We start from the raw sequence: 16,051 nt of genomic DNA, 5'->3' as shown, positions 1-16,051 counted from the left end.
GGAACGGAATCTAAGTATCATGGTGAATTCAGTAGGTTCCCAATAGGATTCGCATGTAATAAGCTTGTTATTCAAGATAGAGCAACGTTTTAACGAACTGAAACACTGTTTCTTTGTGAATTCAGTTAGTTCCCAGTAGCCTGCTCTTGTACTATGTGTACTTTTAAAGATTTATCAAAATTTGGTTAAACGAATGTGAGTAACATGGTGAATTCGGTTAGTTCCCAATTGGCCGCAGTAGTAATAAGTGGACTGTTCGGGATATAGAAAAAATTTCAGGAATTGAATCAAAATTTGTAGGCGAATTCAGTGATTTTCCAATGGGACATGCTTGTATGAGTTTGCTTTTCAATATAGAGCAACATTTTAAGGAACGGAATCTAAGTATCATGGTGAATTCAGTAGGTTCCCAATAGGATTCGCATGTAATAAGCTTGTTCTTCAAGATAGAGCAACGTTTTAACGAACTGAAACACTGTTTCTTTATGAATTCAGTTAGTTCCCAGTAGCCTGCTCTTGTACTATGTGTACTTTTAAAGATTTATCAAAATTTGGTTAAACGAATGTGAGTAACATGGTGAATTCGGTTAGTTCCCAATTGGCCGCAGTAGTAATAAGTGGACTGTTCGGGATATAGAAAAAATTTCAGGAATTGAATCAAAATTTGTAGGCGAATTCAGTGATTTTCCAGTGGGACATGCTTGTATGAGTTTGCTTTCAAAAAGAGCAACATTTTGTGGAACGGAATCTAAGTATCATGGTGAATTCAGTAGGTTCCCAATAGGATTCGCATGTAATAAGCTTGTTATTCAAGAAACAGCAAAGTTTTAACGAACTGAAACACTGTTTCTTTGTGAATTCAGTTAGTTCCCAGTTCCCTGCTCTTGTACTATGTGTTCTTTTAAAGATTTATCAAAATTTGTTCAGCCGAATCTGAGTAACATGGTGAATTCGGTTAGTTCCCAGTAGGCCGCAGTAGTAATAAGTGGACTGTTCGGGATATAGAAAGATTTTCACGAATGGAATCAAAATTTCTAGGCGAATTCAGTGAGTTCCCAATGGGACATGCTTGTATGAGTGTGCTTTTCAAAATAGACCTACATTTTAAGGAACGGAATCTAAGTATCATGGTGAATTCAGTAGGTTCCCAATAGGATTCGCATGTAATAAGCTTGTTATTCAAGATAGAGCAACGTTTTAACGAACTGAAACACTGTTTCTTTGTGAATTCAGTTAGTTCCCAGTAGCCTGCTCTTGTACTATGTGTACTTTTGAAGATTTATCAAAATTTGGTGAGCCGATCTGAGTAACATGGTGAATTCGGTTAGTTCCCAGCGCCACAGTAGTAATAAGTGGACTGTTCGGGATATAGAAAAATATTCACGAATGGAATCAAACTTTCTAGGCGAATTCAGTGATTTCCCAATGGGACATGCTTGTATGAGTTTGCTTTTCAAAATAGAGCAACATTTTGAGGAACGGAATCTAAGTATCATGGTGAATTCAGTAGGTTCCCAATAGGATTCGCATGTAATAAGCTTGTTATTCAAGATAGAGCAACGTTTTAATGAACTGAAACACTGTTTCTTTGTGAATTCAGTTAGTTCCCAGTAGCCTGCTCTTGTACTATGTGTACTTTTAAAGATTTATCAAAATTTGGTGAGCCGAATCTGAGTAACATGGTGAATTCGGTTAGTTCCCAGTAGGCCGCAGTAGTAATAAGTGGACTGTTCGGGATATAGAAAAATTTTCACGAATGGAATCAAAATTTCTAGGAGAATTCAGTGAGTTCCCAGTGGGACATGCTTGTATGAGTTTGCTTTCAAAATAGAGCAACATTTTGTGGAACGGAATCTAAGTATCATGGTGAATTCAGTAGGTTCCCAATAGGATTCGCTGGAATAAGCTTGTTATTCAAGATAGAGCAACGTTTTAACGAACTGAAACACTGTTTCTTTGTGAATTCAGTTAGTTCCCAGTAGCCTGCTCTTGTACTATGTGTACTTTTAAAGATTTATCAAAATTTGGTGAACCGAATGTGAGTAACATGGTGAATTCGGTTAGTTCCCAATGGGCCGCAGTAGTAATAAGTGGACTGTTCGCGATATAGAAAAAATTTCAGGAATTGATTCAAAATTTCTAGGCGAATTCAGTGATTTTCCAATGGGACATGCTTGTGTGAGTTTGCTTTTCAATATAGAGCAACATTTTAAGGAACGGAACCTAAGTATCATGGTGAATTCAGTAGGTTCCCAATAGGATTCGCATGTAATAAGCTTGTTATTCAAGAAACAGCAACGTTTTAACGAACTGAAACACTGTTTCTTTGTGAATTCAGTTAGTTCCCAGTTCCCTGCTCTTGTACTATGTGTTCTTTTAATGATTTATCAAAATTTGTTGAGCCGAATCTGAGTAACATGGTGAATTCGGTTAGTTCCCAGTAGGCCGCAGTAGTAATAAGTGGACTGTTCGGGATATAGAAAAATTTTCACGAATGGAATCAAAATTTCTAGGCGAATTCAGTGAGTTCCCAATGGGACATGCTTGTATGAGTGTGCTTTTCTAAATAGACCTACATTTTAAGGAACGGAATCTAAGTATCATGGTGAATTCAGTAGGTTCCCAATAGGATTCGCATGTAATAAGCTTGTTATTCAAGATAGAGCAACGTTTTAACGAACTGAAACACTGTTTCTTTATGAATTCAGTTAGTTCCCAGTAGCCTGCTCTTGTACTATGTGTACTTTTAAAGATTTATCAAAATTTCGTGAACCGAATGTGAGTAACATGGTGAATTCGGTTAGTTCCCAATTGGCCGCAGTAGTAATAAGTGGACTGTTCGGGATATAGAAAAAATTTCAGGAATTGAATCAAAATTTCTAGGCGAATTCAGTGATTTTCCAATGGGACATGCTTGTATGAGTTTGCTTTTCAATATAGAGCAACATTTTAAGGAACGGAACCTAAGTATCATGGTGAATTCAGTAGGTTCCCAATAGGATTCGCATGTAATAAGCTTGTTATTCAAGATAGAGCAACGTTTTAACGAACTGAAACACTGTTTCTTTGTGAATTCAGTTAGTTCCCAGTTCCCTGCTCTTGTACTATGTGTTCTTTTAATGATTTATCAAAATTTGTTGAGCCGAATCTGAGTAACATGGTGAATTCGGTTAGTTCCCAGTAGGCCGCAGTAGTAATAAGTGGACTGTTCGGGATATAGAAAAATTTTCACGAATGGAATCAAAATTTCTAGGAGAATTCAGTGAGTTCCCAGTGGCACATGCTTGTATGAGTTTGCTTTCAAAATAGAGCAACATTTTGTGGAACGGAATCTAAGTATCATGGTGAATTCAGTAGGTTCCCAATAGGATTCGCATGTAATAAGCTTGTTATTCAAGATAGAGCAACGTTTTAACGAACTGAAACACTGTTTCTTTGTGAATTCAGTTAGTTCCCAGTAGCCTGCTCTTGTACTATGTGTACTTTTAAAGATTTATCAAAATTTGGTTAAACGAATGTGAGTAACATGGTGAATTCGGTTAGTTCCCAATTGGCCGCAGTAGTAATAAGTGGACTGTTCGGGATATAGAAAAAATTTCAGGAATTGAATCAAAATTTGTAGGCGAATTCAGTGATTTTCCAATGGGACATGCTTGTATGAGTTTGCTTTTCAATATAGAGCAACATTTTAAGGAACGGAATCTAAGTATCATGGTGAATTCAGTAGGTTCCCAATAGGATTCGCATGTAATAAGCTTGTTATTCAAGATAGAGCAACGTTTTAACGAACTGAAACACTGTTTCTTTATGAATTCAGTTAGTTCCCAGTAGCCTGCTCTTGTACTATGTGTACTTTTAAAGATTTATCAAAATTTGGTTAAACGAATGTGAGTAACATGGTGAATTCGGTTAGTTCCCAATTGGCCGCAGTAGTAATAAGTGGACTGTTCGGGATATAGAAAAAATTTCAGGAATTGAATCAAAATTTGTAGGCGAATTCAGTGATTTTCCAGTGGGACATGCTTGTATGAGTTTGCTTTCAAAAAGAGCAACATTTTGTGGAACGGAATCTAAGTATCATGGTGAATTCAGTAGGTTCCCAATAGGATTCGCATGTAATAAGCTTGTTATTCAAGAAACAGCAAAGTTTTAACGAACTGAAACACTGTTTCTTTGTGAATTCAGTTAGTTCCCAGTTCCCTGCTCTTGTACTATGTGTTCTTTTAAAGATTTATCAAAATTTGTTCAGCCGAATCTGAGTAACATGGTGAATTCGGTTAGTTCCCAGTAGGCCGCAGTAGTAATAAGTGGACTGTTCGGGATATAGAAAGATTTTCACGAATGGAATCAAAATTTCTAGGCGAATTCAGTGAGTTCCCAATGGGACATGCTTGTATGAGTGTGCTTTTCAAAATAGACCTACATTTTAAGGAACGGAATCTAAGTATCATGGTGAATTCAGTAGGTTCCCAATAGGATTCGCATGTAATAAGCTTGTTATTCAAGATAGAGCAACGTTTTAACGAACTGAAACACTGTTTCTTTGTGAATTCAGTTAGTTCCCAGTAGCCTGCTCTTGTACTATGTGTACTTTTGAAGATTTATCAAAATTTGGTGAGCCGATCTGAGTAACATGGTGAATTCGGTTAGTTACCAGTAGGCCACAGTAGTAATAAGTGGACTGTTCGGGATATAGAAAAATATTCACGAATGGAATCAAACTTTCTAGGCGAATTCAGTGATTTCCCAATGGGACATGCTTGTATGAGTTTGCTTTTCAAAATAGAGCAACATTTTGAGGAACGGAATCTAAGTATCATGGTGAATTCAGTAGGTTCCCAATAGGATTCGCATGTAATAAGCTTGTTATTCAAGATAGAGCAACGTTTTAATGAACTGAAACACTGTTTCTTTGTGAATTCAGTTATTTCCCAGTAGCCTGCTCTTGTACTATGTGTACTTTTAAAGATTTATCAAAATTTGGTGAGCCGAATCTGAGTAACATGGTGAATTCGGTTAGTTCCCAGTAGGCCGCAGTAGTAATAAGTGGACTGTTCGGGATATAGAAAAATTTTCACGAATGGAATCAAAATTTCTAGGAGAATTCAGTGAGTTCCCAGTGGGACATGCTTGTATGAGTTTGCTTTCAAAATAGAGCAACATTTTGTGGAACGGAATCTAAGTATCATGGTGAATTCAGTAGGTTCCCAATAGGATTCGCTGGAATAAGCTTGTTATTCAAGATAGAGCAACGTTTTAACGAACTGAAACACTGTTTCTTTGTGAATTCAGTTAGTTCCCAGTAGCCTGCTCTTGTACTATGTGTACTTTTAAAGATTTATCAAAATTTGGTGAACCGAATGTGAGTAACATGGTGAATTCGGTTAGTTCCCAATGGGCCGCAGTAGTAATAAGTGGACTGTTCGCGATATAGAAAAAATTTCAGGAATTGAATCAAAATTTCTAGGCGAATTCAGTGATTTTCCAATGGGACATGCTTGTGTGAGTTTGCTTTTCAATATAGAGCAACATTTTAAGGAACGGAACCTAAGTATCATGGTGAATTCAGTAGGTTCCCAATAGGATTCGCATGTAATAAGCTTGTTATTCAAGAAACAGCAACGTTTTAACGAACTGAAACACTGTTTCTTTGTGAATTCAGTTAGTTCCCAGTTCCCTGCTCTTGTACTATGTGTTCTTTTAATGATTTATCAAAATTTGTTGAGCCGAATCTGAGTAACATGGTGAATTCGGTTAGTTCCCAGTAGGCCGCAGTAGTAATAAGTGGACTGTTCGGGATATAGAAAAATTTTCACGAATGGAATCAAAATTTCTAGGCGAATTCAGTGAGTTCCCAATGGGACATGCTTGTATGAGTGTGCTTTTCTAAATAGACCTACATTTTAAGGAACGGAATCTAAGTATCATGGTGAATTCAGTAGGTTCCCAATAGGATTCGCATGTAATAAGCTTGTTATTCAAGATAGAGCAACGTTTTAACGAACTGAAACACTGTTTCTTTGTGAATTCAGTTAGTTCCCAGTAGCCTGCTCTTGTACTATGTGTACTTTTGAAGATTTATCAAAATTTGGTGAGCCGAATCTGAGTAACATGGTGAATTCGGTTAGTTCCCAGTAGGCCACAGTAGTAATAAGTGGACTGTTCGGGATATAGAAAAATATTCACGAATGGAATCAAACTTTCTAGGCGAATTCAGTGATTTCCCAATGGGACATGCTTGTATGAGTTTGCTTTTCAAAATAGAGCAACATTTTGTGGAACGGAATCTAAGTATCATGGTGAATTCAGTAGGTTCCCAATAGGATTCGCATGTAATAAGCTTGTTATTCAAGATAGAGCAACGTTTTAATGAACTGAAACACTGTTTCTTTGTGAATTCAGTTAGTTCCCAGTAGCCTGCTCTTGTACTATGTGTACTTTTAAGATTTATCAAAATTTGTTGAGCCGAATCTGAGTAACATGGTGAATTCGGTTAGTTCCCAGTAGGCCGCAGTAGTAATAAGTGGACTGTTCGGGATATAGAAAAATTTTCACGAATGGAATCAAAATTTCTAGGAGAATTCAGTGAGTTCCCAGTGGGACATGCTTGTATGAGTTTGCTTTCAAAATAGAGCAACATTTTGTGGAACGGAATCTAAGTATCATGGTGAATTCAGTAGGTTCCCAATAGGATTCGCATGTAATAAGCTTGTTATTCAAGATAGAGCAACGTTTTAACGAACTGAAACACTGTTTCTTTATGAATTCAGTTAGTTCCCAGTAGCCTGCTCTTGTACTACGTGTACTTTTAAAGATTTATCAAAATTTCGTGAACCGAATGTGAGTAACATGGTGAATTCGGTTAGTTCCCAATTGGCCGCAGTAGTAATAAGTGGACTGTTCGGGATGTAGAAAAAATTTCAGGAATTGAATCAAAATTTCTAGGCGAATTCAGTGATTTTCCAATGGGACATGCTTGTATGAGTTTGCTTTTCAATATAGAGCAACATTTTAAGGAACGGAACCTAAGTATCATGGTGAATTCAGTAGGTTCCCAATAGGATTCGCATGTAATAAGCTTGTTATTCAAGAAACAGCAACGTTTTAACGAACTGAAACACTGTTTCTTTGTGAATTCAGTTAGTTCCCAGTTCCCTGCTCTTGTACTATGTGTTCTTTTAATGATTTATCAAAATTTGTTGAGCCGAATCTGAGTAACATGGTGAATTCGGTTAGTTCCCAGTAGGCCGCAGTAGTAATAAGTGGACTGTTCGGGATATAGAAAAATTTTCACGAATGGAATCAAAATTTCTAGGAGAATTCAGTGAGTTCCCAGTGGCACATGCTTGTATGAGTTTGCTTTCAAAATAGAGCAACATTTTGTGGAACGGAATCTAAGTATCATGGTGAATTCAGTAGGTTCCCAATAGGATTCGCATGTAATAAGCTTGTTATTCAAGATAGAGCAACGTTTTAACGAACTGAAACACTGTTTCTTTGTGAATTCAGTTAGTTCCCAGTAGCCTGCTCTTGTACTATGTGTACTTTTAAAGATTTATCAAAATTTGGTTAAACGAATGTGAGTAACATGGTGAATTCGGTTAGTTCCCAATTGGCCGCAGTAGTAATAAGTGGACTGTTCGGGATATAGAAAAAATTTCAGGAATTGAATCAAAATTTGTAGGCGAATTCAGTGATTTTCCAATGGGACATGCTTGTATGAGTTTGCTTTTCAATATAGAGCAACATTTTAAGGAACGGAATCTAAGTATCATGGTGAATTCAGTAGGTTCCCAATAGGATTCGCATGTAATAAGCTTGTTATTCAAGAAACAGCAAAGTTTTAACGAACTGAAACACTGTTTCTTTGTGAATTCAGTTAGTTCCCAGTTCCCTGCTCTTGTACTATGTGTTCTTTTAAAGATTTATCAAAATTTGTTGAGCCGAATCTGAGTAACATGGTGAATTCGGTTAGTTCCCAGTAGGCCGCAGTAGTAATAAGTGGACTGTTCGGGATATAGAAAAATTTTCACGAATGGAATCAAAATTTCTAGGAGAATTCAGTGAGTTCCCAGTGGCACATGCTTGTATGAGTTTGCTTTTCAAAATAGAGCAACATTTTGAGGAACGGAATCTAAGTATCATGGTGAATTCAGTAGGTTCCCAATAGGATTCGCATGTAATAAGCTTGTTATTCAAGATAGAGCAACGTTTTAATGAACTGAAACACTGTTTCTTTGTGAATTCAGTTAGTTCCCAGTAGCCTGCTCTTGTACTATGTGTACTTTTAAAGATTTATCAAAATTTGGTGAGCCGAATCTGAGTAACATGGTGAATTCGGTTAGTTCCCAGTAGGCCGCAGTAGTAATAAGTGGACTGTTCGGGATATAGAAAAATTTTCACGAATGGAATCAAAATTTCTAGGAGAATTCAGTGAGTTCCCAGTGGGACATGCTTGTATGAGTTTGCTTTCAAAATAGAGCAACATTTTGTGGAACGGAATCTAAGTATCATGGTGAATTCAGTAGGTTCCCAATAGGATTCGCTGGAATAAGCTTGTTATTCAAGATAGAGCAACGTTTTAACGAACTGAAACACTGTTTCTTTGTGAATTCAGTTAGTTCCCAGTAGCCTGCTCTTGTACTATGTGTACTTTTAAAGATTTATCAAAATTTGGTGAACCGAATGTGAGTAACATGGTGAATTCGGTTAGTTCCCAATGGGCCGCAGTAGTAATAAGTGGACTGTTCGCGATATAGAAAAAATTTCAGGAATTGAATCAAAATTTCTAGGCGAATTCAGTGATTTTCCAATGGGACATGCTTGTGTGAGTTTGCTTTTCAATATAGAGCAACATTTTAAGGAACGGAACCTAAGTATCATGGTGAATTCAGTAGGTTCCCAATAGGATTCGCATGTAATAAGCTTGTTATTCAAGAAACAGCAACGTTTTAACGAACTGAAACACTGTTTCTTTGTGAATTCAGTTAGTTCCCAGTTCCCTGCTCTTGTACTATGTGTTCTTTTAATGATTTATCAAAATTTGTTGAGCCGAATCTGAGTAACATGGTGAATTCGGTTAGTTCCCAGTAGGCCGCAGTAGTAATAAGTGGACTGTTCGGGATATAGAAAAATTTTCACGAATGGAATCAAAATTTCTAGGCGAATTCAGTGAGTTCCCAATGGGACATGCTTGTATGAGTGTGCTTTTCTAAATAGACCTACATTTTAAGGAACGGAATCTAAGTATCATGGTGAATTCAGTAGGTTCCCAATAGGATTCGCATGTAATAAGCTTGTTATTCAAGATAGAGCAACGTTTTAACGAACTGAAACACTGTTTCTTTGTGAATTCAGTTAGTTCCCAGTAGCCTGCTCTTGTACTATGTGTACTTTTGAAGATTTATCAAAATTTGGTGAGCCGAATCTGAGTAACATGGTGAATTCGGTTAGTTCCCAGTAGGCCACAGTAGTAATAAGTGGACTGTTCGGGATATAGAAAAATATTCACGAATGGAATCAAACTTTCTAGGCGAATTCAGTGATTTCCCAATGGGACATGCTTGTATGAGTTTGCTTTTCAAAATAGAGCAACATTTTGTGGAACGGAATCTAAGTATCATGGTGAATTCAGTAGGTTCCCAATAGGATTCGCATGTAATAAGCTTGTTATTCAAGATAGAGCAACGTTTTAATGAACTGAAACACTGTTTCTTTGTGAATTCAGTTAGTTCCCAGTAGCCTGCTCTTGTACTATGTGTACTTTTAAGATTTATCAAAATTTGTTGAGCCGAATCTGAGTAACATGGTGAATTCGGTTAGTTCCCAGTAGGCCGCAGTAGTAATAAGTGGACTGTTCGGGATATAGAAAAATTTTCACGAATGGAATCAAAATTTCTAGGAGAATTCAGTGAGTTCCCAGTGGGACATGCTTGTATGAGTTTGCTTTCAAAATAGAGCAACATTTTGTGGAACGGAATCTAAGTATCATTGTGAATTCAGTAGGTTCCCAATAGGATTCGCATGTAATAAGCTTGTTATTCAAGATAGAGCAACGTTTTAACGAACTGAAACACTGTTTCTTTATGAATTCAGTTAGTTCCCAGTAGCCTGCTCTTGTACTACGTGTACTTTTAAAGATTTATCAAAATTTCGTGAACCGAATGTGAGTAACATGGTGAATTCGGTTAGTTCCCAATTGGCCGCAGTAGTAATAAGTGGACTGTTCGGGATATAGAAAAAATTTCAGGAATTGAATCAAAATTTCTAGGCGAATTCAGTGATTTTCCAATGGGACATGCTTGTATGAGTTTGCTTTTCAATATAGAGCAACATTTTAAGGAACGGAACCTAAGTATCATGGTGAATTCAGTAGGTTCCCAATAGGATTCGCATGTAATAAGCTTGTTATTCAAGAAACAGCAACGTTTTAACGAACTGAAACACTGTTTCTTTGTGAATTCAGTTAGTTCCCAGTTCCCTGCTCTTGTACTACGTGTTCTTTTAATGATTTATCAAAATTTGTTGAGCCGAATCTGAGTAACATGGTGAATTCGGTTAGTTCCCAGTAGGCCGCAGTAGTAATAAGTGGACTGTTCGGGATATAGAAAAATTTTCACGAATGGAATCAAAATTTCTAGGAGAATTCAGTGAGTTCCCAGTGGCACATGCTTGTATGAGTTTGCTTTCAAAATAGAGCAACATTTTGTGGAACGGAATCTAAGTATCATGGTGAATTCAGTAGGTTCCCAATAGGATTCGCATGTAATAAGCTTGTTATTCAAGATAGAGCAACGTTTTAACGAACTGAAACACTGTTTCTTTGTGAATTCAGTTAGTTCCCAGTAGCCTGCTCTTGTACTATGTGTACTTTTAAAGATTTATCAAAATTTGGTTAAACGAATGTGAGTAACATGGTGAATTCGGTTAGTTCCCAATTGGCCGCAGTAGTAATAATTGGACTGTTCGGGATATAGAAAAAATTTCAGGAATTGAATCAAAATTTGTAGGCGAATTCAGTGATTTTCCAATGGGACATGCTTGTATGAGTTTGCTTTTCAATATAGAGCAACATTTTAAGGAACGGAATCTAAGTATCATGGTGAATTCAGTAGGTTCCCAATAGGATTCGCATGTAATAAGCTTGTTATTCAAGATAGAGCAACGTTTTAACGAACTGAAACACTGTTTCTTTGTGAATTCAGTTAGTTCCCAGTAGCCTGCTCTTGTACTATGTGTACTTTTGAAGATTTATCAAAATTTGGTGAGCCGATCTGAGTAACATGGTGAATTCGGTTAGTTCCCAGTAGGCCACAGTAGTAATAAGTGGACTGTTCGGGATATAGAAAAATATTCATGAATGGAATCAAAATTTCTAGGCGAATTCAGTGATTTCCCAATGGGACATGCTTGTATGAGTTTGCTTTTCAAAATAGAGCAACATTTTGAGGAACGGAATCTAAGTATCATGGTGAATTCAGTAGGTTCCCAATAGGATTCGCATGTAATAAGCTTGTTATTCAAGATAGAGCAAGGTTTTAATGAACTGAAACACTGTTTCTTTGTGAATTCAGTTAGTTCCCAGTAGCCTGCTCTTGTACTATGTGTACTTTTAAAGATTTATCAAAATTTGGTGAGCCGAATCTGAGTAACATGGTGAATTCGGTTAGTTCCCAGTAGGCCGCAGTAGTAATAAGTGGACTGTTCGGGATATAGAAAAATTTTCACGAATGGAATCAAAATTTCTAGGAGAATTCAGTGAGTTCCCAGTGGGACATGCTTGTATGAGTTTGCTTTCAAAATAGAGCAACATTTTGTGGAACGGAATCTAAGTATCATGGTGAATTCAGTAGGTTCCCAATAGGATTCGCTGGAATAAGCTTGTTATTCAAGATAGAGCAACGTTTTAACGAACTGAAACACTGTTTCTTTGTGAATTCAGTTAGTTCCCAGTAGCCTGCTCTTGTACTATGTGTACTTTTAAAGATTTATCAAAATTTGGTGAACCGAATGTGAGTAACATGGTGAATTCGGTTAGTTCCCAATGGGCCGCAGTAGTAATAAGTGGACTGTTCGCGATATAGAAAAAATTTCAGGAATTGAATCAAAATTTCTAGGCGAATTCAGTGATTTTCCAATGGGACATGCTTGTGTGAGTTTGCTTTTCAATATAGAGCAACATTTTAAGGAACGGAACCTAAGTATCATGGTGAATTCAGTAGGTTCCCAATAGGATTCGCATGTAATAAGCTTGTTATTCAAGAAACAGCAACGTTTTAACGAACTGAAACACTGTTTCTTTGTGAATTCAGTTAGTTCCCAGTAGCCTGCTCTTGTACTATTTGTTCTTTTAAAGATTTATCAAAATTTGTTGAGTCGAATCTGAGTAACATGGTGAATTCGGTTAGTTCCCACTAGGCCGCAGTAGTAATAAGTGGACTGTTCGGGATATAGAAAGATTTTCACGAATGGAATCAAAATTTCTAGGCGAATTCTGTGATTTCCCAATGGGAAATGCTTGTATGAGTGTGCTTTTCAAAATAGACCTACATTTTAAGGAACGGAATCTAAGTATCATGGTGAATTCAGTAGGTTCCCAATAGGATTCGCATGTAATAAGCTTGTTATTCAAGATAGAGCAACGTTTTAACGAACTGAAACACTGTTTCTTTGTGAATTCAGTTAGTTCCCAGTAGCCTGCTCTTGTACTATATGTACTTTTAAAGATTTATCGAAATTTGGTGAGCCGAATCTGAGTAACATGGTGAATTCGGTTAGTTCCCAGTAGGCCGCAGTAGTAATAAGTGGACTGTTCGGGATATAGAAAAATTTTCACGAATGGAATCAAACTTTCTCGGCGAATTCAGTGATTTCCTAATGGGACATGCTTGTATGAGTTTGCTTTTCAAAATAGAGCAACATTTTGTGGAACGGAATCTAAGTATCATGGTGAATTCAGTAAGTTCCCAATAGGATTCGCATGTAATAAGCTTGTTATTCAAGATAGAGCAACGTTTTAATGAACTGAAACACTGGTTCTTTGTGAATTCAGTTAGTTCCCAGTAGCCTGCTCTTGTACTATGTGTACTTTTAAAGATTTATCAAAATTTGGTGAGGCGAATCTGAGTAACATGGTGAATTCGGTTAGTTCCCAGTAGGCCGCAGTAGTAATAAGTGGACTGTTCGGGATATAGAAAAATTTTCACGAATGGAATCAAAATTTCTAGGAGAATTCAGTGAGTTCCCAGTGGGACATGCTTGTATGAGTTTGCTTTCAAAATAGAGCAACATTTTGTGGAACGGAATCTAAGTATCATGGTGAATTCAGTAGGTTCCCAATAGGATTCGCATGTAATAAGCTTGTTATTCAAGAAACAGCAACGTTTTAACGAACTGAAACACTGTTTCTTTGTGAATTCAGTTAGTTCCCAGTAGCCTGCTCTTGTACTATTTGTTCTTTTAAAGATTTATCAAAATTTGTTGAGTCGAATCTGAGTAACATGGTGAATTCGGTTAGTTCCCACTAGGCCACAGTAGTAATAAGTGGACTGTTCGGGATATAGAAAGATTTTCACGAATGGAATCAAAATTTCTAGGCGAATTCTGTGATTTCCCAATGGGACATGCTTGTATGAGTGTGCTTTTCAAAATAGACCTACATTTTAAAGAACGGAATCTAAGTATCATGGTGAATTCAGTAGGTTCCCAATAGGATTCGCATGTAATAAGCTTGTTATTCAAGAAAGAGCAACGTTTTAACGAACTGAAACACTGTTTCTTTGTGAATTCAGTTAGTTCCCAGTAGCCTGCTCTTGTACTATGTGTACTTTTAAAGATTTATCGAAATTTGGTGAGCCGAATCTGAGTAACATGGTGAATTCGCTTAGTTCCCAGTAGGCCGCAGTAGTAATAAGTGGACTGTTCGGGATATAGAAAAATTTTCACGAATGGAATCAAACTTTCTAGGCGAATTCAGTGATTTCCTAATGGGACATGCTTGTATGAGTTTGCTTTTCAAAATAGAGCAACATTTTGTGGAACGGAATCTAAGTATCATGGTGAATTCAGTAGGTTCCCAATAGGATTCGCATGTAATAAGCTTGTTATTCAAGATAGAGCAACGTTTTAATGAACTGAAACACTGTTTCTTTGTGAATTCAGTTAGTTCCCAGTAGCCTGCTCTTGTACTATGTGTACTTTTAAAGATTTATCAAAATTTGGTGAGCCGAATCTGAGTAACATGGTGAATTCGCTTAGTTCCCAGTAGGCCGCAGTAGTAATAAGTGGACTGTTCGGGATATAGAAAAATTTTCACGAATGGAATCAAAATTTCTAGGAGAATTCAGTGAGTTCCCAGTGGGACATGCTTGTATGAGTTTGCTTTCAAAATAGAGCAACATTTTGTGGAACGGAATCTAAGTATCATGGTGAATTCAGTAGGTTCCCAATAGGATTCGCATGTAATAAGCTAGTTATTCAAGAAACAGCAACGTTTTAACGAACTGAAACACTGTTTCTTTGTGAATTCAGTTAGTTCCCAGTAGCCTGCTCTTGTACTATGTGTACTTTTAAAGATTTATCAAAATTTGGTGAGCCGAATCTGAGTAACATGGTGAATTCGGTTAGTTCCCGGTAGGCCGCAGTAGTAATAAGTGGACTGTTCGGGATATAGAAAAATTTTCACGAATGGAATCAAAATTTCTAGGAGAATTCAGTGAGTTCCCAGTGGGACATGCTTGTATGAGTTTGCTTTCAAAATAGAGCAACATTTTGTGGAACGGAATCTAAGTATCATGGTGAATTCAGTAGGTTCCCAATAGGATTCGCATGTAATAAGCTTGTTATTCAAGATAGAGCAACGTTTTAACGAACTGAAACACTGTTTCCTTATGAATTCAGTTAGTTCCCAGTAGCCTGCTCTTGTACTACGTGTACTTTTAAAGATTTATCAAAATTTCGTGAACCGAATGTGAGTAACATGGTGAATTCGGTTAGTTCCCAATTGGCCGCAGTAGTAATAAGTGGACTGTTCGGGATATAGAAAAAATTTCAGGAATTGAATCAAAATTTCTAGGCGAATTCAGTGATTTTCCAATGGGACATGCTTGTATGAGTTTGCTTTTCAATATAGAGCAACATTTTAAGGAACGGAACCTAAGTATCATGGTGAATTCAGTAGGTTCCCAATAGGATTCGCATGTAATAAGCTTGTTATTCAAGAAACAGCAACGTTTTAACGAACTGAAACACTGTTTCTTTGTGAATTCAGTTAGTTCCCAGTTCCCTGCTCTTGTACTATGTGTTCTTTTAATGATTTATCAAAATTTGTTGAGCCGAATCTGAGTAACATGGTGAATTCGGTTAGTTCCCAGTAGGCCGCAGTAGTAATAAGTGGACTGTTCGGGATATAGAAAAATTTTCACGAATGGAATCAAAATTTCTAGGAGAATTCAGTGAGTTCCCAGTGGCACATGCTTGTATGAGTTTGCTTTCAAAATAGAGCAACATTTTGTGGAACGGAATCTAAGTATCATGGTGAATTCAGTAGGTTCCCAATAGGATTCGCATGTAATAAGCTTGTTATTCAAGATAGAGCAACGTTTTAACGAACTGAAACACTGTTTCTTTGTGAATTCAGTTAGTTCCCAGTAGCCTGCTCTTGTACTATGTGTACTTTTAAAGATTTATCAAAATTTGGTTAAACGAATGTGAGTAACATGGTGAATTCGGTTAGTTCCCAATTGGCCGCAGTAGTAATAAGTGGACTGTTCGGGATATAGAAAAAATTTCAGGAATTGAATCAAAATTTGTAGGCGAATTCAGTGATTTTCCAATGGGACATGCTTGTATGAGTTTGCTTTTCAATATAGAGCAACATTTTAAGGAACGGAATCTAAGTATCATGGTGAATTCAGTAGGTTCCCAATAGGATTCGCATGTAATAAGCTTGTTATTCAAGATAGAGCAACGTTTTAACGAACTGAAACACTGTTTCTTTGTGAATTCAGTTAGTTCCCAGTAGCCTGCTCTTGTACTATGTGTACTTTTGAAG

Source organism: Rattus norvegicus, chromosome 2 (assembly GCF_036323735.1).
Source record: "Rattus norvegicus strain BN/NHsdMcwi chromosome 2, GRCr8, whole genome shotgun sequence".
Classification (NCBI taxonomy): Eukaryota; Metazoa; Chordata; class Mammalia; order Rodentia; family Muridae; genus Rattus; species Rattus norvegicus.
This window is presented reverse-complemented; position numbering follows the sequence as displayed.